The 22586-nt window shown below is 47.9% G+C and overlaps 1 protein-coding gene and 1 non-coding gene across 9 annotated transcripts in view; both read right to left on the reverse strand.

The window, feature by feature from the left end:
* The window catches only part of LOC120953725 (uncharacterized), a 79212-nt gene that overhangs the window by 17894 nt on the left and 38732 nt on the right, over window positions 1–22586 (reverse strand). For 4 of the 8 annotated variants that reach the window (XM_040373930.2, XM_040373927.2, XM_040373928.2 and 1 more), the window contains exon 3: window positions 16192–16406. The exons of 1 other annotated variant lie outside the window; for it this stretch is intronic. The gene's annotated coding sequence lies outside the window, so the exon portion shown is untranslated. Of the gene's footprint in view, window positions 1–6504; window positions 6658–6848; window positions 7795–16191; window positions 16407–22586 lie in introns of those variants that run through there. 3 more of the 8 variants (XM_040373932.2, XM_040373934.2, XM_040373929.2) reach the window with 3 other exon arrangements.
* On the reverse strand, window positions 18057–18128 carry Trnat-cgu (transfer RNA threonine (anticodon CGU)). The gene has a single exon. It is a non-coding gene; the product is annotated as a tRNA-Thr (tRNA).

Genomic DNA, 22586 nt, shown 5'->3' on the forward strand with positions numbered 1-22586 from the left:
TTGCATGGTAATTAGTGCCGGTTTGGCGTTTGCCACAGCTGACTCTTGCTGTGAGGATGCTTATCGTGGTGTTGGGAATGTGGAATGTTCACGGGAATGCGTATTATTCGTTGTGTAACATTAATGTCGCAAAGTTTTGTTGTTTCAACTTTTAATTCAGAGTGATATTTGAACAATATTAACAAGCACACTCAAAACTGTCCTTTTTCACGTATTTAATAAAAGAAAACCTCAATGATAGATGAAAATACGCCGTAAATTAGGCAATCTGCACAACAAAGTTCATTTATTTTGCGTGATTCTCATGATGTTTAGTATTATGAGTGAAATTATCATAAAACTGGCAATTAAGGATCAATTAGATCTATTAGATTAGGGAATCATTTGACTGATTGAAAACATCTTAGTTCATATTATTGCAAAATGGCTATTGATGGTACAGTTGCTGATCGTTGTTGAGCTGCTCAAGAAGTGCCATAACAATTGAGCGTCTAACAACGTAGATGTAATTGATTTTCTATGACATCGTTTTCTGTAATTGACTTGGTTTGATTATCATTCCGTGAAGTGTAATTGCGCCATTTCCGTGGTCGGCCCAATTTAATCGCCTTGAAGGGCATAATTATTGGTCACTCGCTAATTTAACGGAGGCTTTAAGGCATGGCTATACTTTAAGCCATATTTACTAATCCTGTTTCTCTACAGCTGTGTGTGCGTGTAATAAAAAAAACATCTTCTTCAACACAAAGCTACTGGAGGAAGCGTGTGATAGAAGCGGCTTAAAATGCTCAAGTCCCGTGAAATTCCCGGAAAATTTGCAAATAAATGAAAGAGCATTCGAAAGGACTCCTCTCACCTACACGAAATGCCATTCACGCCTTTAATCTCAAACAATACAGAACGGCAACCAGAGACAGACGCCAGCGGATGCACGAGAGTTGGGCAATGGAAGGCAAAAAAAAAAAAATACAGACGCTACGAAGAAAGTCCAATTTTGCCCTCCCTAATGAAAGTCTGTCTGTTTCGATGCCAATCTTGAGGACAGTGGAAAATTGAAAGCTAGTGTGTGTGTGTGTGTGTTTGTGTGTGTATTCTACACAAGGTGTAGAATGAAAGCGACGCTGAGTCAAAAGCAGCCGACCTAACTAAACCAACGCGAGGTGCACAATGTGTACGCGAGCAAGGAAGATGTTCATCATGTGCAAGCAACAGGAAGACTGCGAGAGTGTTTGCGTGTGCCTGAGTGTGTATTCACGGAAGGACTTGGTTCCATTGAATTGTGCCTGTTACACAAATGCGCACTTTTTGTCATTTAATGCTCGCGATGAAAAGACAGGCCCTGGCCAGGGTAGACAAAAAAAACGAAAAAAAGGAAACAAGATGAAGTACGAAATGGAAGGACGAGAAGGAACGCTCCTTTAAAAAAACCCGTTAAGAATCAGGTTTGAGTAATGGGTAGAAACAGCGGGAAACAATGGTGCGCGGCGGGAAGCAAATGGTTGTTCGAAATGGATTTTCGAAATTTGAATATCAAATCAACTGGAAAGAAGTTGGAGATTTAATTAAACACATTTCCACTCCATCGCAAAGTGCTGCTCTCGATTGAGTGTTAAGTCGTTCGTTTGTTTCGCCCGCCGCGAGCGAGAAAAGTCTTGTCGAATGGCCGAAAAGCGGTGATGGAAGAAACTGAAGGGGAGGGGGGGGGACTTTGGGGGACCTCCAATGGAGGGGGTTGTTGGGTAGCGTTCCCGTGTGGGGCGTGTGCGGGCGCGCGCTATTTCAGTATTCATGTTCCGGAACGGTGGGCCCAGGCTTTGGAAAATTTGAATTGGATTTTTCTTGCCACTGGTTTTTTTGGTTGATTCTCTCCCCTTTTTCGTTGCTCCTTTGTGCTCGGCGCATCCCACGGTACACCCCGCTCTGCCTCTACACTAGGGTAGGAAGACTACGCTTACTCGACAACTTTTTTTTTTCGGTCGGCAAACCGGGGAGGTGGTGGTTTCGGCTTGTTCGGCTCCATTCTGATATTTCCCGTTTTCTGCGACAACCGAGTGTTGTCGGGGCTTTGCAATATCTTTCGAAATAGTGGACCCGTTGGTTCCATTGGGTTTGCGAGTTTTGCCGACTTTCGGAAGCAATTGTGCGCAAATGGGATTTTGTGCAGAGCAAAGCTCATTTTATGGATACACACCCTCCTACACACACACACACACACACACACACACACACATACACACACAGAGGGGTTCGAAGCTCATGCTCATGATGAAAGAAAGGATGGTAAACCCACCCCGTTGAAAATTGGCTGGCAACTTTGTACGGTTTATGAAGCTTCCCTGGCTTTTCCCTGGGGTTCGCCCTATGCGACGCTTCCTCTTTACATTTCTGTGTGTGTGTGCTGGGGTGTGCTGAGCGTGACTGTGTAAGTGTGTTATGAGAGATAGATGTTAAGAGACTGTGAAGTAAATTTTGGGACGTCCACTGTGGGTTAAGTGGGTTGTTTAAGTGCTGCCGAACATCTGTCCCGCCGAGGGACGAGTGCTCCGAGCTCATGGAACGAGAACTGGAAGGAGAAACGGCAAGCCAACGATACGGAAACCGATCTGTCAGAACCAGTTTCAAATGAAAATGATTGAAGTTCGATGGTACGATGGAGATTGCCAGTGGCTTGTGCTTCGAGCATTAAGCAGGGTGCCATATTTATTGCTAATAGGTTGATAACAGGTTGCTCCCGTAATATTTCAGATAGTATCGGGGACCTACAGCCAGTTGATGGGACTGGTTCCGATGGAACCATAACTTGTTCACGATTATGCCGACAGTTTCGTAATTAATATTGCATATTTGTAACACAGTTTGCATACTTTGAGGCAATTTTGTTTCAATCCAGCTACGTTTACCACAGTGACGCCTTAAGGTATGCAATTAGGATGTCGACAGTACAATCATTAGTTATGCTTTCTGCTTTTCAAGAGCGACTTCATTTTGTAATGCAACCTTGTTACCGAATATTGCGGGTAGCATTTCCATTACTTATAGCACTTAAAGACGGGTTGGGAACGAAACCAGCCGCTTTGCTGCAAGAGAAATTGTTCGCATAAAAGTCCCAGCTCGAGGTCAGCTCCCATTGTGCCCACATAAAAGTATTAATATTTTTACCTTCTGCTCGATGGCACCACCGTTCGCTTGACTTCTGTATCCGGTTTCCGTGCACATTGCTTACGGTGGTCATCGTTACGCTGCAGGTTTTTTCTCTTATTGCAAGTTTTTTTTTTCTCTTACTGCTGCTTGTAAAATTATATGCAATTCTAGGAACCCCCCTGATGCAACCAGCAGTGCAACTAGCAGCGAAATAAGTTGTAGGAATTATTTCAAAGAGAAAGAAAAACGAGACGTTGTACAGCTTGGGTAGTTGTACTCTCTATCTCTATCTCTCTCTCTCTCTCTCTCTCTCCCCATCCATTGCAACATCCATAAGAGGCTTCTATCTTTTGTGTGGGGAAAGGTAAAGATAAACAAAGTTGCAGCTAAAGACACCAGCTCTGGCACCTGTTTTCGCGGCCCACCTTTGGCCCGTTTGTCGGCGAAGGGCCGATTCGTTTTTTCCCTAGTGCTACAACGGAAGTGGAATGCGTTCCAGTTCCAGTTTTTTTTTGTCCTCCCAAGCTAGCTCATCCAATGAAAAAGCATTACTGTTTGTGCTTTTTCTCCCATTTTCCTGCCAACCGAGTGCCAAGGCCAACGAGTTAGTTTATCCCTGATCAAATACTGTGGGCGACAACCACTTTCCTGCGGCGCTCGTGGGTGCTGAGGACAAGATCAGGTGCACCAGTGCAACTCAAGGGGATTGGGTTCGCTCTTCCAGCTTTGCCCAGTGCAGCCATCTGTCTCTTTCGCTTTGGTGCACTTTAAGGGTCATTTTTACGTTTTGTTTTGGAGCACATCCTATAACATTGGTATAAGTGATAAAGCGAGTAACGAGAGGGGGGAAATACGCGGGACGCGGGTACACTCAAGATGATTTGCGACGGAGACGTAGCGAATTGGGTCAACCATGAAAAATCTTGATTTATTTCACACTTTGCCCTCTTGTCAGAAGGTTGTGTGTGTGTGTGTTTTCGGTACCGGAGGACAAACCTTCCCCTGTCGCTGTGAGTGTGACGCAGCGGTAATAGCGGCAAAAAGCTAAGGTGTTGTTATTATCCGACAACCGTACCGAAATAATGGCCCATGTGCCTACCCACAAGACGAACGACACTAAACAAACGTTCAAACGTGTCCCGCGTCTCTTTGCAGCCGCAGCAGCTGTATGAGTGACGCTAAACAGAGGTTCTTTTTCTTCACCATCAGCTGCCGGAAGGGTGCACCAGAAGGCAAACACCGCTTTCCAAACGATTAATAGTCGCCACGGTGAAATTGATGACACTAATTTGAGGGACTGTTTCTTCTAGTGCGCTCCACTGCTTTGAACCGCTGTTGGATTTTTAATGCGTGACCCCGTTTTTAGCTCACCAGGTAAGCGGTGCCTTTGAAAAAGTGTCTTTACCGTACTGGTAAACAGTGCAGGAAAACAAATGCCCTGTTCGGTATGGTCGATCCGTCTTCGAACGCAGTGTTCCTCAAGATGTTGGCTGCATAGAGAACGGCGTTTTTCTACGAATTTATAGCCAACCCGTTTATTTATTGAGTTGAGAGAGATTATTTGGTGTATTCATGCCTGGTTAGTTGAAGAAATAGTCGATTGGGAACTATTCATCCTAAAAAGTAACTATTGTATTTCAATTGCATACCTTTAGGCGCGTTACTCCCTTGCCGGTAGCTCCTAGTAGTATGCAATGCTTAAGATAGCCAATCATCATCCAGGGAGCATTACAATTGTACCATGCCTGACTCCAACAGAGAAACTTGTTTGTGTTTAAATGAAGAACAAGTAACAAAAGTTCGTAAACAGTTTAAGTAGCACTGAATTTTTGGTTCATTTCCAACCGGTCTCGAGCGAAGTGTCTTATCACAATAAATTGGCCAACCTTCAACGGTTGGCGAAAAGCATTCATCACGGCAACACTGCAAACGACACAAGTCGTGCGATCGATTCGAACTTTCTGTGGACATAAAGCTGTGGGTTGAATAAATATCCTCCCTGTCTTTCCATCGCGCGCTCCTCGAGAGCAAAACAAAAAAAAAACACTAAAGCAAAGCATGGTTTATGGTGTTGAACGATTGGATTCGAGTCCTAGGAACCAGGTTGGGGCTGCCAAGATAACATAAATCGCTGGCTGCGTTGGTTAGATTCCAACAAAGAAGCTAACAAAGCGGCGCTCCGATTGCGAAATGCTTGACGCTTTTTTATGATCCTTTCCAGCCATTAATGAAATGATTTTAATCGATCCAGCATCCAATCAGTCCGTTCGTTCGCTGGTTCTGTCGAACGGTTGCTGCCCGCCCTTCAGGCTAATGTAAGGATTCTAACCAAACAGACTCACAAACACACCCAAGCACAAAGCTTCCCACATGGTGAAGAACGCACATCAGCACTTGAACGCAGTGGAAAACAAAAAGGGATGAATTATCGATCGAGTTTCGCGAGAAACCGGTGAAGAAGCGTTCGTTAACTTTTGAGCGAATTCTTTCTGTACGTGATTTTTCTACCACCAGCCTGAGAGGCGGGAAATGGGGTGGGCGATCTCCTGCTCTCCCGCTCAAAAGTTTCCTGTGGTTCAATTATTTTCCCACCGACCGGTCCAGTTCGAACACTGGTGAGTTCCAATTCGATCGGCAAGCCCTTCATGAATAATATCTTAGGCTTTCCCATTCATTCGTTCGTTCGTTCGTTCGTTCTGTTCACCGTTCCAGGGACTTCGAAAGCCGGGGTAATGAAATTACACTGAAAAGCTTTTATCGTGTGTGTGTGTGTGTGTGTGTGTGAGAGATAGAGAGAGAGAGAGTGCGTGTACGTATTGGCACCTCAGGAAAAAAAAACGAGTGACTCGGTGAAGTGCAATGCATACATACATCAAATCAAACAAAATCGCGCCAAAGAGCAATCTAGTTGGCGATTTTCTGTTTGTTTGAATGGTGCAGGTATCGTGTACTTGTAGAAACTAACTTTAGAACTTCACTGCTATCAGCAATGTGGTTTTTTGTCGCATGGAAGATCCTTAGTCATCATGAATTAAAATACAGCGAAATGAACTATTTGACAGGTACAGGTAAAGGGTAAAGAGGAGACACAACATCCGCTTTCGAAACTCACTTAAAAATAATATCTTCTTAAGCAGAACATTTTCTAATTGAAAGAAATTATGAACTGTTGACCGAAAATGGACGAAGTACTCCACATTGAAGTTATTCAATTGGTTTAGTTACGATTTTGTGCACGTTATTTGTTTACATTGCACATTAGCTGGTTGCTGTGATTCTTTATCCGTCAGATATTTCGCCTGTCAAATAGTTCATTTCGCTGTATATTTCACCTGATGTGGCCTCACGGTAACAGAAACTTACGTTTGTTTTTCACTTGCAATGCAATTCTTGATAAATAACAGCCATTTTTGTCACAAAACCACCAACACCCAACAAAAACACTTCCTTGCAATCTTCCAGAAACGTTTCAGAATACACTTGCGTCAACCTGTCAAAACTCCACGTCACAGCACACTAGATAAACAAATTGCAATTTACCAACGCAAGCCGGAAATGGCTAAGACAAATCGATCGCCCAAACAACCGATCAGAGCTTACGGGGGTTTCGATTCTTATCACAAACCACGAACGGGATTTTGCGTCTCACTTATCACCCGATAGGGTTTGGTGCCTTATACGTTCCGCTTATCAATTCGATAAGATACCTTCTCTTCCCACCCCAACTGGATGGGGCAACGGTACAAACACTATAACGTTTTTGATGCAGCACAGCTCAGATGATTTCGATGTCTGAATGCTCCACGGTAGCACTCGTTCGCGTCCCACAGTGTCGTTGACTCTACGTGGCTTTGTTTGCGCGTAATGAATGATTTAAGAACACCACTTTCACTCTCTTAACGGTCCGAACTTCTTAGCTTTCTCCTGTGACATGGCACGGATACGGAGCGCTGAATTTGGAGCGTTGATTTGCACCGTTTTTGCCAATCCGATCCCGTACCGCTCTCTTCGTTACGGTTAGCTAAGAGACGATGCTGCTACTCACTGTCCCCAGCCCTCTGCACTGCTCTCTATCTGCACCGCCATCACAGAACTATCGCTGGCGGACGGGCGCGCGCGTGGCCAGAATCACAACGGGCAACTTGGGATGTCAGCCAGGCAATCCGTTCGCTTCGTCTGGCAAGCTCGGGACCCGCGGGTACGTCCGCGACCGACGGTGGGCAGCGATTTAATAATGTAATGTAATGGTTTGTTTGGGTAAGCTCTTGGCCGTGCCCGGGCTGGTCGGTGGCATCGCTTATCGCTTGCGCTCGCGCCTCGTGTTGGGATGGGCGGAACGAATGGGTTTTCTTCCCGCGGCACGTACACGAACACACCGGACTGCTCTATCAAACATTCATCACCGCAAGTTGCAACTGTGAAGCGGCCAAGCTGCTGGGAGACGGTCCAAAAAGTTTGCTCCAATATTTGATTGTGTGCGAGCGAGCGAGAGGGAGCAGGACGGGCAGAGATGGAGCAGAGAAGCGAGCTGTGTTGAGTCCTGTGGACTAGCCGGTTGTTGCAGTACGCCTGAGTGTAAATTTAATCATACAGCGGGCAAAAGAAACGGACACAATTAGGTGGCGAATTGCGAACTGCCCGACGAAACAAAAACTAAAACGAAGTTCGCTTAATTAAAGTGGCTCGGAAAGTGCCGGTATGGATGGAGTTTTTAAAAGCGGAAAACTACCGAAGCAACCCTGCAGCAGCAGCAGCACCGTCCAAACACACATACGCAGTTGATAAGCGGCATTGCGCGATAAGCGTCGTCGTATCTCGTCGTCTTCTCGCGCCTGTCCGAGCATTCTATTAGGTTTCATTTCAGGTCGTTAAAGCTTGTTGGTGATCGGGCGGGATGTTGCGATGAGGTGGTTGTTGTACCGTCCGGACCATGTTGTGGTGGGTCATGGGCGGTACTGCCCGATGGATGGAGCATTTCTTCGGCTTCGTTCTCCATCTCGACAAGCAACCCGGTGTACAGACACACACACACACACACACACACATGTTGGACCGGAAAAGTCGGACAACACGTACGCAAGGGCCGGCCGAGTTTGTTGCGCCAACAGACTGATCTGACACCCGGTTGGAGCGGAAGTGTGTCTGGCCCGAAAGTGTGTGTCTGTGTGTGATCGCTTCTGAAATCGCACACTGACAGCGAACCTCGAGCCGGGTGGTGGGAATTATGCTTTATTGAATAATTATGCTGCTTGTTTGTGGAGTTTGTGAACCAGTGAACGGGCTTAACCCGTATGTGTTTGCGGCGGACGGCTGGTACAGGGTTTGGGTGGAAGGTTGGTGCCCGTGCGTGTCGCTGTGTCGCTCTGCGTGCGGCTGATGTATCTTGCCGTGTCGTGAAGCGGCGGGATTAGCACCTGTTGCCCGCTGCCACTACCGGTACAGGCAACACGAGGCGAGTGTGTCGGGAAAGGGACTATGTCCTATGTGTGTGTGTGTGTGTGTGTGTGGTGAAATCATTCAATTATAATGTGCAGCTCGAGGGTGCGCTGTGCAACGTGCACTGTGTTTTGCAATTGCGTTTGCCACGGACGAAGGCGAAGTTACTTGCGAACCGATCCGCGCTGAACCTGTTTGTCGGTTAATGAGGAGGAGAATAGAATGGGGGGAAAATGTGTTGCAGGCGCAACACACAGTACGTGGAAAAGGCTTTCCCAATGCAACCGGTGTTACCGGCAAACATTCATCAAAGCGCAGAAACAGGGGGGGAAATAGGCAGAAAGAAGCAAACAACTAAATAGCTCTTTAATTCGATGACAATCATCACCGCGCAAAACGATCACGATCGACATTGCCACATTAGTTGCGCCAGTGGGGTTTGGCGTGCTTTACCCCAACAGTTCCTGGCACCTTTACTGGGGCTTTATGTGTGCTTTTTAAAAATGTATAAAACATCGAGTTGTGGCCGATTTGTTGCCATGGAAATCAAACCGCCAGTTGGTAGAAACAAAGCCAGCAAAGCCAGCAGGAGCATATGAGATAATTTAAAATTGATGGTCATTCTAACCAACAAAAAAGCAAAAAAAGAAGTAAACAACGGAACGGGTTGCGGTTTGCCCGGACTCGGGCCCCGGTCGCTACTGTGGCCAAGTTATTGCTCAATAAATTATGCGGTTTCCTATAAACGTGAGGTCGTGCTGGTACAAGCCGCAAACGACCGGCGGGATCGGGCGGGATTGCCGGGCTTTACGGGCAGTCAATCAGTGAACGGTGGAAGCTGGTACACTTTATTGAGCCCCCCCCCCCCCCCCTGTTGAGTGGGAGTGACGGGGAGAGTGTAGAAAAAGAAAGGGGACAAAGTAAACAAGCACTAGTACGATTATTTATTGTGCAGCGTCGTCGCAGCCAACTCGGATTCCGAACGCTTTGCAAAAAAGAAGAAAAAAACAACATTCACCCACCCGAGCTGGAGTTTGATTTCCGGGGCCGACAAGACCGACGTTACCATGGTGCGTGGTGGCAAGACGGCGGCGGCGGCGGTGGTAGCAGATCTCGGTACAATCGCGCTATTGTTTGCGCGAAATTGAGCGCGACATCTGCCAGAACATAAAAATTAATCATATAGATGTGCAGGCTGTGATAACGCGAGACGGCGTTTATGCTGTACCAGCGCTGACGGTTCGCTGACGGATCGCTGTACCCCGGGAGTGTGCGGTTGGGGGATGATCAGGGATGCGGGGGGTGCAAACAATGGTGCGGATTACTTGGCGCGCTTGCGACACGGGTTCACACGGCTCGTTTCACGACTTCTCGCTCGGAACGGTGGGTTGGGGGCCAAGGCCGTACCAGGAGCGGGACCCGTCGGGACATCCATCCCGTTTTGCTTTGTCAACGTGGACGTGGAGTACGGGCGCGTAAGGATAAATGTTTTGAGGGCGGAAGGTACAACCCGTTAAGCCCGGAGCTTCAAATCGTCGTCCAGGGTCCCATTCGACCCTTGGCCGAAGCGTGCAGTGCAGTGCAAAAACAATTAAGTGCGAAGTAATCTGCATGTTGAATCGGTGTGCTGCCCTATTTCGACGGTAGTCGTGTACCGCTGACAACCACATTACCGTTTGGGGTCATAACGACTCCCACGCCTGTATCGCTCTCTCTCTCCCTGCGATGGCAATGATACTGATGATGATAGTGTACAGGCAGTGCGGCCCGGCAAGCGAGTTTTATTGCGAGCCCGCCGGAATGCCAGAATGACGCCCGAGTACTGGCCGGGGCTAGCGACTTAATTGACTGCGTTTCCCGTTTCAAACCAAAGGACCAAAGCCCACTGTTGTCACGGCACGCGCGACATGACGTTAGGCCGCAACGGCACCAGCGCCCCGGAGCGCCCGATGGAAGAAGCAGTTTAAAACAGCTTAATCATCCCCGCGAGGGCCATAGCGCGGGTGAGCCTTTCTCTGTTTCTGTGTGTGTGTGTGTGAGTGGGCGCGTGCCGAAAGGAGGACGTCGCGGTCCTGGACGCCGCGGGCTATTTCGGCGAAGGATCGTATAAATATTCATTACACATTCAGCCGTGGGTGGGGGCACCCCCCCCCTCAACCCCTTTTTTGGCGTACGCGAGATGTAAAGCAGGAAATCGGCTTCCGTTGTTGTATTTCCGCCCGTGGTAACAAACAACCCCTGTGGAAAGGAGTTGGAGTGGTGTTAGCTGGTTAGAGCTTTGCATGAGCTTTCCTAAAAGGGTGCATGTGTGGTTGGGCGGGTGAGATGTGCCGGTGGGAAAGGATTTATTTACGGCTCCCAAGAGTGTGTTGTCGAAGAAAATGTAACCACGCACGCAGCAGGCTGGCACAATAAGAGGTGAACACATCTTTTTTTTCTAATTAAGGATGCCATGTTTCTGATCATATGAGCGAAAGAACATTTTGATGATGGGAAAACCACACCACCCCTTCCCCCGTTCAAAAAAAAACCCCCGCATGACTTATCTGTGTGCATTTCCCCTTTTTTTACGGCGATGAAAATTCCCACTGAAAAGCAGTCTCCGCGGCTCCAAAAGTAGGTCAACACCGGCGGACCGCATTTTTCGCGAAAGATACTTTCAATCATAATGGTGAATGTCGTGACATTAGCCCCCACCCTCCTCCCTTCATCCTTTTTGACGAGGAGTAAAAGGAGGGTCGTTGTCGGTGCGGCGCAAGAATGGATGATTGTGACGATTTTGGTTGCTTTTGTTTCGACCGGATTGGGCGCTGGGTAGAAGGCGGGACGCCATCATTCAGCGTCAAACAACGGTATTCAGGAGCTACGGGAGCGTAACACTAGGCGCTCCCTACATGCAGTGCATTCATTTGGGCAATCAAGGATCGGATTCGATCCACCGACGAACGGTGTGTGCTGCATGCCGAGCTGCAACAGCGGATGCAACAGTCGACGGGATTCGAAACCAAATACGACGGAGGGTCGGCATTAAACAGGGGGAAGAAACTGTAGCAGTGACAATGGAGCGCCAGCAACGCCAAGCGCCTGCATCTAGGCAATGCACACTGCTACCAACTGTCATAACGAAGCCGTTTTCGAGGCGGACGACAAAAGCGGACACGAAACGGGAACGGGCACAAACACCAAGGCAGGCCCGTTTGTTCGCTTTCTTTCCATTTCGCCGAAGAGCATTTCGCTATTGTAACGGCTTTTTTCTTCATCCTTTTCAGCATAACAGTAGCACAAAGGTTTAGCTTTCAGCTAGGGTGGGCTTTATCCACCGTTAGGGCAACACTATTAAAAGCTGGTACTACCACTGCACTATGATGAGAGAGAGAGAGGGAGAGAGAGAGAGAGAGAAGCAGAGAGAGAATGTTGGGAAAGAAAGAAGTAGAGAGAGTGCCACACGTATGCTAGATTGCCGTTGTATTCAGTGTGCGTGTGTGTGTTGCCATCAGCATTTTCCCATCCCGAAGCTCACCACCCCACCGGCTCTATTGTTTTAAAAGGAACAATCGGGCAAACGGGATGAATACGGTTATGTAAATTTCATGGCAAAAGATTTTGCCCTTTGTTTCCGTGCGGCTTTTGCAACGCTGGCGTGATTGTATGCTACAAGGGAGCGAGGAGGTGGTGGAAAATAAAAGTTAACGGCTGCGAAATGGATAGGTTAGTTGATTTGGATAGTAGTGTGGTGCGCTTGGGCAAGTTTTTCTGCCCACTGTTGGGCTGTGCACAAACACACACACAGAGCTCGCAATGGCCGCCTTTGATATTCTAGCCTAGTGTAGTGTCGAAGCCCGGCTCGTGAGTGATAATGGGTAACAAAAGGCGACACTCTGCAGTGCAGAGAGAGAGAGAGAGAGAGAGAGAGAGAGAGAGAGAGAGAACGAGAGAAAAGAAGTGAATGTTGGAAGCAAATTGTTGCGCCTTAGCATATCTTGGCTTTGAAGCACACGATGAAAAGAAAAGCTCAAGCTCAGCCAAAAACCAGCGACTTGGTGAGGTGGTTCGGATAGCAAAAGCAGCGCAGTATACGACACTCCAGCTTACAGAGGGGAGGTGTTTGAGTGCTCGGAGTAAATGTCTTCCTTTTAAGGAGAAAATAGCGTCAAGAAATGCTTTTCCCTTTGGTCGCCATTCTATCAACGTTTTGCTGACGGGTGATGATGCTCTAGGACAATTGGAAGGATTTTTCCACCAGCGGTGGAACGAAACCAGGGCGACAGATTGAATTTCCAGGTTATCTCGAAGCTCAACTCTTCCCCATCAACCCATACCGGCGGTTCTCGTGGGTTCTTTTTTGTTGCTGCCATCAGTGATAAAGGCATTGGAAAGGCTGCAATGGAATTATAACTCGATTATTAAGACACACGCTGCAGCATACAGCAAAGCAATATCTGTACCACCCACCTCTAAAAACCCCTCCACCTCTACCCCCGCATATTGTGGCGAGTTGAGAGGACTTTGCCTTGGCGACATCTTTTGTACGGTCCGGATCGGATGGACCTTTTGCTCTCCCTCGTTTCGATCGCTACATTATTGAGCAGGGCAGCAAGGCTTTGCCGTTGCAAGCTTGTGCAAATGTCGTCCTAGCATCGCCCCCGTCCCCTGCCTGCCAACCTGGTACCGGTAACGGTGAGATTGGATATGTTCGAAATGTAATCTCGGCTTCTAACGAGAAGCATCGGCAGCGGGGTGCTGTGTATGAGTGCCTTTTTATCTTACCGTTGAAAAACGATACGGTTGCGTTTCCGTGTTTCTGTGCTATCTCGGGGATGCGTATCTTTCAACATTTTATCAGTATTTGCAATGTAGCAACATTGTACCCGATTGCATGCTGCATCTTGATTGTGATCGGTATGCATCGTGCGTAACGGAAGCATAACATGATTACAGTGTTGCAGGAGCCATGCTCGTTAGTTTGCCGTCCTCGTCGTGCCTGTCGTTTGCCGTGGCCAACATGTAGCCAACTCGGTTGATTAGTGGTTAGGTGAGCTGTACGCTTCGGGGGGATGCATTTTCCAACGCTCACCTATACTCTCTAGGGTTTTGCTGGGTGTGAGGGAATGTGCGTTGGTTGATACGATGATTAAAAATCATTACGATGATTTGTGAGTGCACTTCAAAAGCATGATGGTTTCTTTCCGGCAATTGCAGGTGGTACAGTAAGTCTGTAGATTTCATCATTAAGAGGATTAGAAGTTAAGAAAACGGATGAGCATTACCTACAATTTGAAAATTCATACTAAGAGATAACATTTGCCTACATTTAGGCGTTGTGCAAAAGAAAAGGATCCAGCAGGATGTTTCTGCTGCAATGCGCCTCAATGTATGCAATTCAAAGACTCTTAATGATCATTTGCTTCCATGCGATTGAAATGATTTCCCTTGCTGAAAACAGTCTCTCTACTGAGACCAATTGAGATATTTAATCTCTTCCTTTCTGCTCGTTCGAACACCATCAGTAATGATTGCGATTATTATTCCCCCCCCCCCCATTTGCTAGGACCCAACAACGAAGACTCTGTCAACTCTTTTCCTTCTTTAATTCCGACCATGTCTGACAGGTTCGAGAACGTGCTAACGGATCGTATTTCACGATATGTTTTTTACTTCTTCTGCGCTCCTATGCCAACGCTCTAACGAGATGATAACAGAGCCAGCAAGAAACAGGCACACAGATACGGCAAATCCGTCATTAAGCAATTGGCATCGAACGCTACAGGCGCTTTCCCGCAGGAGGAACACGGTACCATCCCATGGCAGCGAGGCAAACATGCGAGCAGTAACAATTCGCTAATCCTATTAGGGCGAAGTAAATGAATGAAAATAAGATAAAAGCCTTAGCGAGCAGCGCTGTGTACGGGAGAAGCGTGAGATGAAGGATCGTGTGCGCCTCGTGTGGCAAACCTCGGAAAAGGCGTACGACATACGAAGGATTGGAAATCGAAGCGAAGCAGAAGCAGGACCCCAAATCCAATTCCGCTTTTCATCGTACCCCGTGATACATGGAGCCTGATGCTTGGGAAAAGAAGAGCAAAAAAAGAGTAATAATTCGATAGGCCATGTCTCATGCCGTGTCGAAATGGAAGGAAATATCCATCTTTCCAACACGGCACTCGAACATGGGGCATTTTCTTTTTCAACCCCATTGCATTTGCTCTCCCGTGGCGCAGTGAGTTTGGTCGAACCCGTCTGCTGGTTCACTTTACTGGTGGGAATTTTATTTCACTTTTCACCGTACTTTCAACACCTCTACGCTGCGGCTCCAGAGGTTAGCTTCGAACTGGTAGGACTGTGTGTTCTGGCCTTACCCTTGGTTTCCGTAGCTCACCGCACGACTTCTTTGCACAGCACACGCGACTTGCATGGCATTGCGCGGCTGGCGAGAGAACATAATGGAGCAGAAAATGACTGTGATTTACTATAATTGATTTCGATAATTTTTCTATTCCCAATCCTTAAGTATACCGACCGTCCGACCGGTCGGTGCAGTGCGGTGTGCAGGTTGGCCCGAGGTGGCCCTGAAGCTAATGGAAAACCCGTTGCCGATAAATCGTTGCCCAAAAGGGTGTGTGATTAAAATTTAATTCCAATGTGCAATTTTTGCACCTTCTCGGGTGGTGAGGGTGGCAAAATTAAAGCCCAGCATTACATTCATCGATCGTGTCGAACGCGTCTCTGGTTGATTTTTGAGAAGGGAACATATTGAATGTTTAGCAACGAACGTTCTGAATTGGTTCCCGAAGTCTTGACTATCCTTTTCAAAAATTGGTAAAGCGGCCCCGCACCGTACCGGGAAAGCCTCCCGGAAGTGAATGTTTGGGGGTTTTGGATGTAAATATTTGCTTTATCATGGTGTGTGTGTGTTGGGTAAGCTGCCCTGCCAGAATGGAGCGCTTTCAACTGAAGGCTTGTGTTCCCTCAGATTCTCGGAACGAGTTTGAGGTGTTTTTGCTCCCATTACGTCGAGAGTTACACACGGCCATGGAGTGATGCGTTTTGGAAGGCATTGTTTGTTGCTGGATTATAATTTCTCGGAACATATTATTGTTGAAATGAACGTCTTATCGCATGCTAGCTTCTGCTGTTTTGTAGGCCCAAAACAATCCCGTACACTTTACCGCACTGGCTTTAGTAATCCATGTATAGCATCATAGCACAACTGAGATTACTTCTTTTGTCAGCTATGTCTGGTATATCTCGAAGCTCTTCAAACCAATGCCTTAACCCTAACAGCGTTCGTCTCTGTCTTCGCCTTAATCGAGCTGAAACCAATCGAAATGCCATACAGCCTTCGATAGGCAACGGACGCAACGATCTGCTCCTGACAGTCGGCAGACCACACATACACGCACGCACCCACAAGCCTAGAGTGGGCTTTCTGGTTTTGCATAAATAATGTGCATCCTTAACTTCATTCGCCCCCCGCAAATAACAAAGTACCACACACAATCGAGACGATAATTCCCCGGATTTGCTGAACCCGGGGGATTATGCATCCAGCGCAGCGATGCTGCCACTGGCCGGGACAGGTTTTTGGTCGTTGCACGCACGATGCATCATCGTTACCTTGGGATCAACAGCAGCAGCATTATTGGCCTCTAACGGGGAGTGCGATCAAAAGGGGGATGGCCGTTGGTGGTTGGTGGTGGTGGTGGTAGTGGTGGATTTATTTATGAATCTCTCGCCCGACTGGCCCCTGGAGCGAGATGCCCGTACGGTGACCGCACACGACGGTAGCCTACACCACCACACCCGTTGACGTGTTCTCGCCCTGACCGTATCTGCAATGAAACGAAAAATAATGCCCCGTTTTAGAATCGACTGCAGCAATCCATTGGTTGATTATCCCGGCCCTTGCCGGAAAGCTTGACCCACTTTCGCTCGGGACTCGGACTACCAGGGTTCCGCTTCTTGCCAACGCCACACCAGGCAGGCACTGGACCGGAAGTGTGACAGCAGAATTAGAGGGGGGAAAAGGGTAGGATTCCTGCTCTGGTGAGGTAATAATGTTCAAGGGTCATGGGAAAACTGTCGCTGGAATGGAATGCGGGCCTACTGCGTAAAGCCACTGAAGAGAGCGCTCACTTATCCGGCGATTAATTTTTAGCACACATAAACACACAGACATACTTAAGCATACACACACACACACATGCTACAAATTCTAACAATTCGATGAAGCAAGGATGCATCATTGGGCGTCGGTGGTTGGACTAATCCCGTTTGCAAGCCCAATCAAAAGGCACGGAAACAAAGCATGAGCTGATTGGGGGTGGAATCGAGCAGGGAATGCTGAGTGAGGCATGGGCTCTAATTGCCGGACGACGAACGACCCTGTCGAAAGTGCGATCGGATGGCCTTTGCCAAATAATGTGTGTACGCCCCACACACACACATCCATAATGCTTGCCGCGCTCATTTATATGCAAAAGACAGTAATGAGCTTTGTTTTGCTACATGGTGTTCATAACCTCCTACCCACAGGGCCACCCACCGCCAAAACTGCCACCCATCTGCACAAAAGCGATGATGCAAATCAATCCATTTGGCAAACTCAAAATTGGCACCTCTGACACCGCGGCAAGGATTTAATGCGTGTCAGGCTAGGGTTTTGCTTATGATTGTGATTATTAGGGAACGGGAGATGGGGTATAAGGGAGGAGCTGGGGAACAAAAAAGCCTCCTCCCCCACCATCCGCACCAGGGGGTTGCACAATAATTAGATTGTGTGCGGTTGTGCAAACAGCCAGTGTGTGCGAGCGCACGCGATGCAATTAATCTCTAGCGTAAACAGAAGCTTTGGAATAGGTTTCAATTAACACAATTATTATTATTAACGATTGGTATATAACGCACAGCGAGAGAGAAGGTTAGGAGGGAAAAAATAGAGGAGAGCAGAGTCCGTTGTGCGCGCGGTGTTTGGCTTTTCAATGGTGTTGCAGATAGCGATAGCGAGAAAGAGAAAGAATGCTTGTGTTGGGGGGCTGGCAGCAGCACCAGCACCTTTTTGCTTGTGTGTGTGTTTTTGTTCGGTCAACCTAACGACCACCACACCACACCCGCCTGTCAGAGAAGCGATTGTAACACATTTTTAATCGCATTTAGAATGATTTGTGTGCGTATCGAAGCGTACATGTAGCGGGGGGAATGGGCGCAAACGGTTGGCTGGATGGCAAATTAATTAAACCACACGTCCATCTGATGCGTGACAAAGGCTTATTACACATATAATAATGCCCTGCGCACCCATTAAAGTTTGTTAGTTTGTAATATGTGACAGAGGTTTAGGAGTTGTTGGAGTGTAAAATCGATTGTATCATAATATTGGTGTGATTCAGTTTAGATTGAGAAAATTCCCTATGTTGGTGTAATAAAAGGTGTGTTATTAATTACACTCTTAATAAAAACAACATTTTGTGATTTATTTCCAATGCCTCCTGTGAGGATTGAACTCACGACCGCTGGTTTACGAGACCAGCGCTCTACCACTGAGCTAAAGAGGCGCGCTTGCAAGTGCGTGTGCTAAAGCGCTTGATAAACGTCAAACGTTTGCTTCCACGTATCTGCTCGAACTCTACACACGCACTGCTGAGGCGCTGTGCTTTACGCGTACGTCATTAATCTAAGCTCGACACACTTACACCACAGATAAAGACACTGGTACGAGATGGATGATTAGAACATAGCACTGCTTGCGCACCGAATAAAACCCAACCCGTGATCGATGATCGGTATTTCAAGCCCGTGCGTACGTGTGTAAAGCTTTCGCGCTTAATCACCTGCCAATACACAGACACACACACACACATACATACAAACTTTGGTCATTCGACCATTAAAACCACTCACTCAGTCAGGGGCCCGCACTGCTACACCACCACACACACCCATTAATAATGATGATGTCGATTGACAAGCCAACGGGGCTCTTGACCCCTCACCCGGGCCCGTGGCTTCTCGCGCGGGCCTTTCTCGATGCGTCTGCACGGGCCTTTCCCAACCCCGAATTGGGGACAAGTGTAGTACACCACAATGGTTTTCCATTTAAACCGGCGGTTGGGCGGTGTCGTTGATGCTGATACGACTCCAAATGATGAAGTGTCATCAATCGACGGACACACGGGCCCCGGGACACACACACACTTCACGCCAGTGCACGGGGGAAGCAGCTACCTACTACCGGAGGCATTCACGTTCGCTCACTGCAGACAATTAGGTTTGTGGTTGCACTTGATTACTATAGCGTGGTTGTGCAGTGGTAGTCGTAGCCATTGCCGGGTGACAGCCAGATGGATGCAAATGTGTGTGTGTGTACCCAATCACATCCAATCCGTTGCACCCATCGGTGGTGTGCCTTATTAGTCGAAGCACCGTCAGTAGCGGCGGGGTTGGGGTGCGTTGGAGGGATTAGGATGACATTTTGATTCTGCTGTCAGTTATCTGGCAGACAGGTCAGATGTCAGAGCTGAGAAGAGCATCAGTGGTGTGTTAGTATGCAGGCGGTGTGCAGATCAGGTGTCAGTTATGCACGCAAACTTGACACTTAAAAGCTTTAATCTAAACGGTCTAAACCGTTGGCAAACAACGGCCTTCACCGGATGCCCAACGATGTGGGTTAATTTTCCCGCGCAGAGATATATTGGTTGCCCAATTTAGTCTCACGTGTCTGCCTCAACTCACACACACACACACACGCACATGGACATATATAAAGAACCATAAAAACAGTGTGAACACGCATTTTACCAAAAAAAAAAAAACTGGCAGCGCGTGTAATGAAACGCTGTCGCAAAGTTTCAATGTTAGAAGGCAAAAGTCATCATCCCCAGGCAACGGGGCTATTGCGTGGGTTGCGAACGTGAAACTTTTGCAACCTAAAACTGCCCCAACATATGCTACCAAGAGCGGCCCACTGAGGTACTATCCGCTGACGGGGAAACCACGACAATACACACACCCACACTCTCTCTCTCTCTCTCTCTCTCTCTCTCTCTCTCTCTCTCTCACTCTCTCTTGCTGGTGGACTCACCGAAGTACGCATTTTATTAATTTTGTCTGACTTTTTTCCCCTCGATCACTCGATAGCCTCCCTATTTGGGTTTTGTTTTTTTGAGTTTTGCGTAACGATTCTGAAGGCGCAAAGCAATGAGCAAAAACAAAAACTACGGTAAAGCACGAGCATCACCACGAGTGCTCTCAACCACGGTGGTGTCCATGGCTTCCTGGGATAGGGACATGATTTGGATGGCTGCTGTATTAAATGGTGTTTTTGTGTGTGTGTGTGTGTTGCTTGAACGTTCCTGGAACGTTCCGTTTTACTACTTCCCGCAGGAGAACTGTGGAACGCAAAGTTCCGTCATTGAACGGCAGGGCAGACGGTACCAGTTGAGCGATTAGATGGGAAGGCAAACAAAAAGTTTTGTGCAGGACGATTCGGTCAATGTGGTGCCAGTGGAGGGTTTTTTTGTTGTTGGTCAGTGCCAAAGTTGTACATGTATCGAAAAGCGCAGACACACAGGGAAGCCAAAAGTTGTGTGAGATTTTTTTTGGCGAAAGATTTCAGGATAGATGGATACCTCTTGCAAATACTTTCTGCTTGTTAATAGTTGATAAAAAGTATTATTTTATTTCCGAAAAAAAAGAGTTGCTACCCCTTAATTAGAAACTTTAAATAATAGCACAAACACGTTCAAAAGCTTCCAATTGCTGTACGTTAGTTAGTTTTCGCATAAAATCGCCTAATGAACGCATACGACACCACCCGCACCGGTCAACGAGAAAGGAAATGGGCGAAAGAAAATGGAAGCATGGAAGCAGCACCGTCGGTACGGTGCCACCAGATAAGCCCGGGTGGCCAAAAACTAATTAATACACTCGTTAGCCCGTGTGACAACGAAACGAAACGCAAAGCAAAACAACAACCGGTAAAAAAAAGGTGGGAAGCGGTTTCGACAGCTCCCGACAGCACTGCAAATGACCAAAACGAACCCCGAGGCGGGTTGGTTCCCGGCCCGGGCGGGACTTTTGCTTCCTCGGGCCGCCCACCAAGGGCAACACGAAAAGTCACGAAAGTTTATGGCATTATACAACAGCACCGATTATGTCATGCGATACTGCTGCTGGGAAGCGTTCGGCATCTGGCATCCCTAGAGGGAGGGTTTATGCACCGCGCGATCGCCACTCCGACCGCCACCATCCAACGCGGAGTGAGGCACGTGTGTTGTGCGAACTAGCTAAGCTCATTTCCACACGAGCACATATGGAGCGCGTGCAGGAGAAAGGAAGGGAAGCAAAAAAGCTGTATTTCTCATCGCTAAATCCAATGAACCAGCGGGGCAGATATGGGTGGTCCAAGGAGGTGGTGGAGAGAAACAGCCCGAGCCCGAAAGCAGAATGGCGAAAAGTTGATCTGAAAGTTGTACCACCAACCAATAACGGGCAAACGTTTGGCAAACGGAGCGAAGGGACGGCAAATCAGAAGGCGGACAGTGTTCTTGTGCACGAACACACCCACACACACACACACATGATGATCCTGAACCTGCCACAATGCTACACCTCCGGCTCCAGGGGTAATCATGGGCGGCTGCGGAATCGGGAGGCAGCCCCGAGCAATTGCCGCTTTCTGGGATCGCCATCTGGGGCCACGAAGCTAATCTCCCCCCGGGACGCAGCAACGGGGAAATGTGTGCAAACTTTCGGTCAAACTGTTATTTAAAACAGTTGCCCCGATCGGTTGTTTTCAATTTCTGCAAACTGCACCAGCGCCGGAGCTGCGCTGTGGGCGGTTGGGCGCCTCCATGTTGCCATTGTTTTCACAAGCGCATCGCGCGCGCACCATAACGCCGTGCCTGGCGGGCATGGGAAGGTCGTTCCGTTTTGCGTGCAAACGCGATATACACGGCGGCTACTCACACACACTCACACACACACACATAGAGAAACGCTCAAACATGGATCGTAACAAAACGGCACCAGCAACTACATTAAAATGGCAATGCAATTGAGCAGGGATGGGGAAGCATGGGGGAGAGCGAGGAAAGTTTTATGCTGCCGGCGCGGTACTTTCTCCAGCAAATCTCTGGTCTCGAGCAATCTGATTCCGGGAGGTAAAGCTTTTTCCAACGCAAAGTTCGCATCGGGCACCGTTAATGGTAGTGTCACGTGAAACCGAAACTGCACAAAACACACTCCCGAATCCGAGCCACCCATCGCGTCTCATTAGCTGGGCAGGGGAAGGTCGTGGTGAAGGGTGGTGCGGTTCCAGCGACGAATCTTTCGCCAACATTCGGCACCCCCTCCTGCTCCTTGCTCCCATCGCACACGCAGCACGTGCCACCAGCGCCGCGGCATAATGGATCGGAGCGCATCAAGCATTAGGGTCAAATCAGGCGCGATTTAACTCAATTGTCAAATCAAACGTTCAAACAGCGCTGGGGACGGATCGGTCGGGCGGGGCTTTGGCTGACTTTGCTATGCTGGTGGAACGAAACCAGATTACGGGATGTCAATTTTTATGACTTTATCCAACCGATGGATATCTGGCAGCGTGTGGTGGCTCAGTTTCGCGATGTCTTTACCATGATCTCTCTTTGCTCTCTTCGACTCTCTCTCCTACCCTCAAGGGAATCGCGTTATCATGTGTAGGATGTGATTCGAATGTGGCCTTGCCTTGTTCGTATGCCAATAATGGGAAATGTTTGTGTGCGTGCAACGATGTGGATTGATTGGGAGGAATCGAGAGGCAACACACAGTGAGTGGCAACTTTTTTCCACCTGCTTTGCCTTTGTTTTAGTTTGAGTAGCGATTGGCTTATATGAGAATGAGAATTAAGGCAGAACAATAAATTTAACATAGAATAGCATCTAAATACTTTGTGCAACAAGTGTCTTAAATATTTGCTTATTAAATTTGGTTGCCCTTATTGATACGCATGAAATGTTTGACTATTGATGTTCCT

Source organism: Anopheles coluzzii, chromosome 2 (genome assembly GCF_943734685.1).
Source record: "Anopheles coluzzii chromosome 2, AcolN3, whole genome shotgun sequence".
NCBI lineage: Eukaryota > Metazoa > Arthropoda > Insecta > Diptera > Culicidae > Anopheles > Anopheles coluzzii.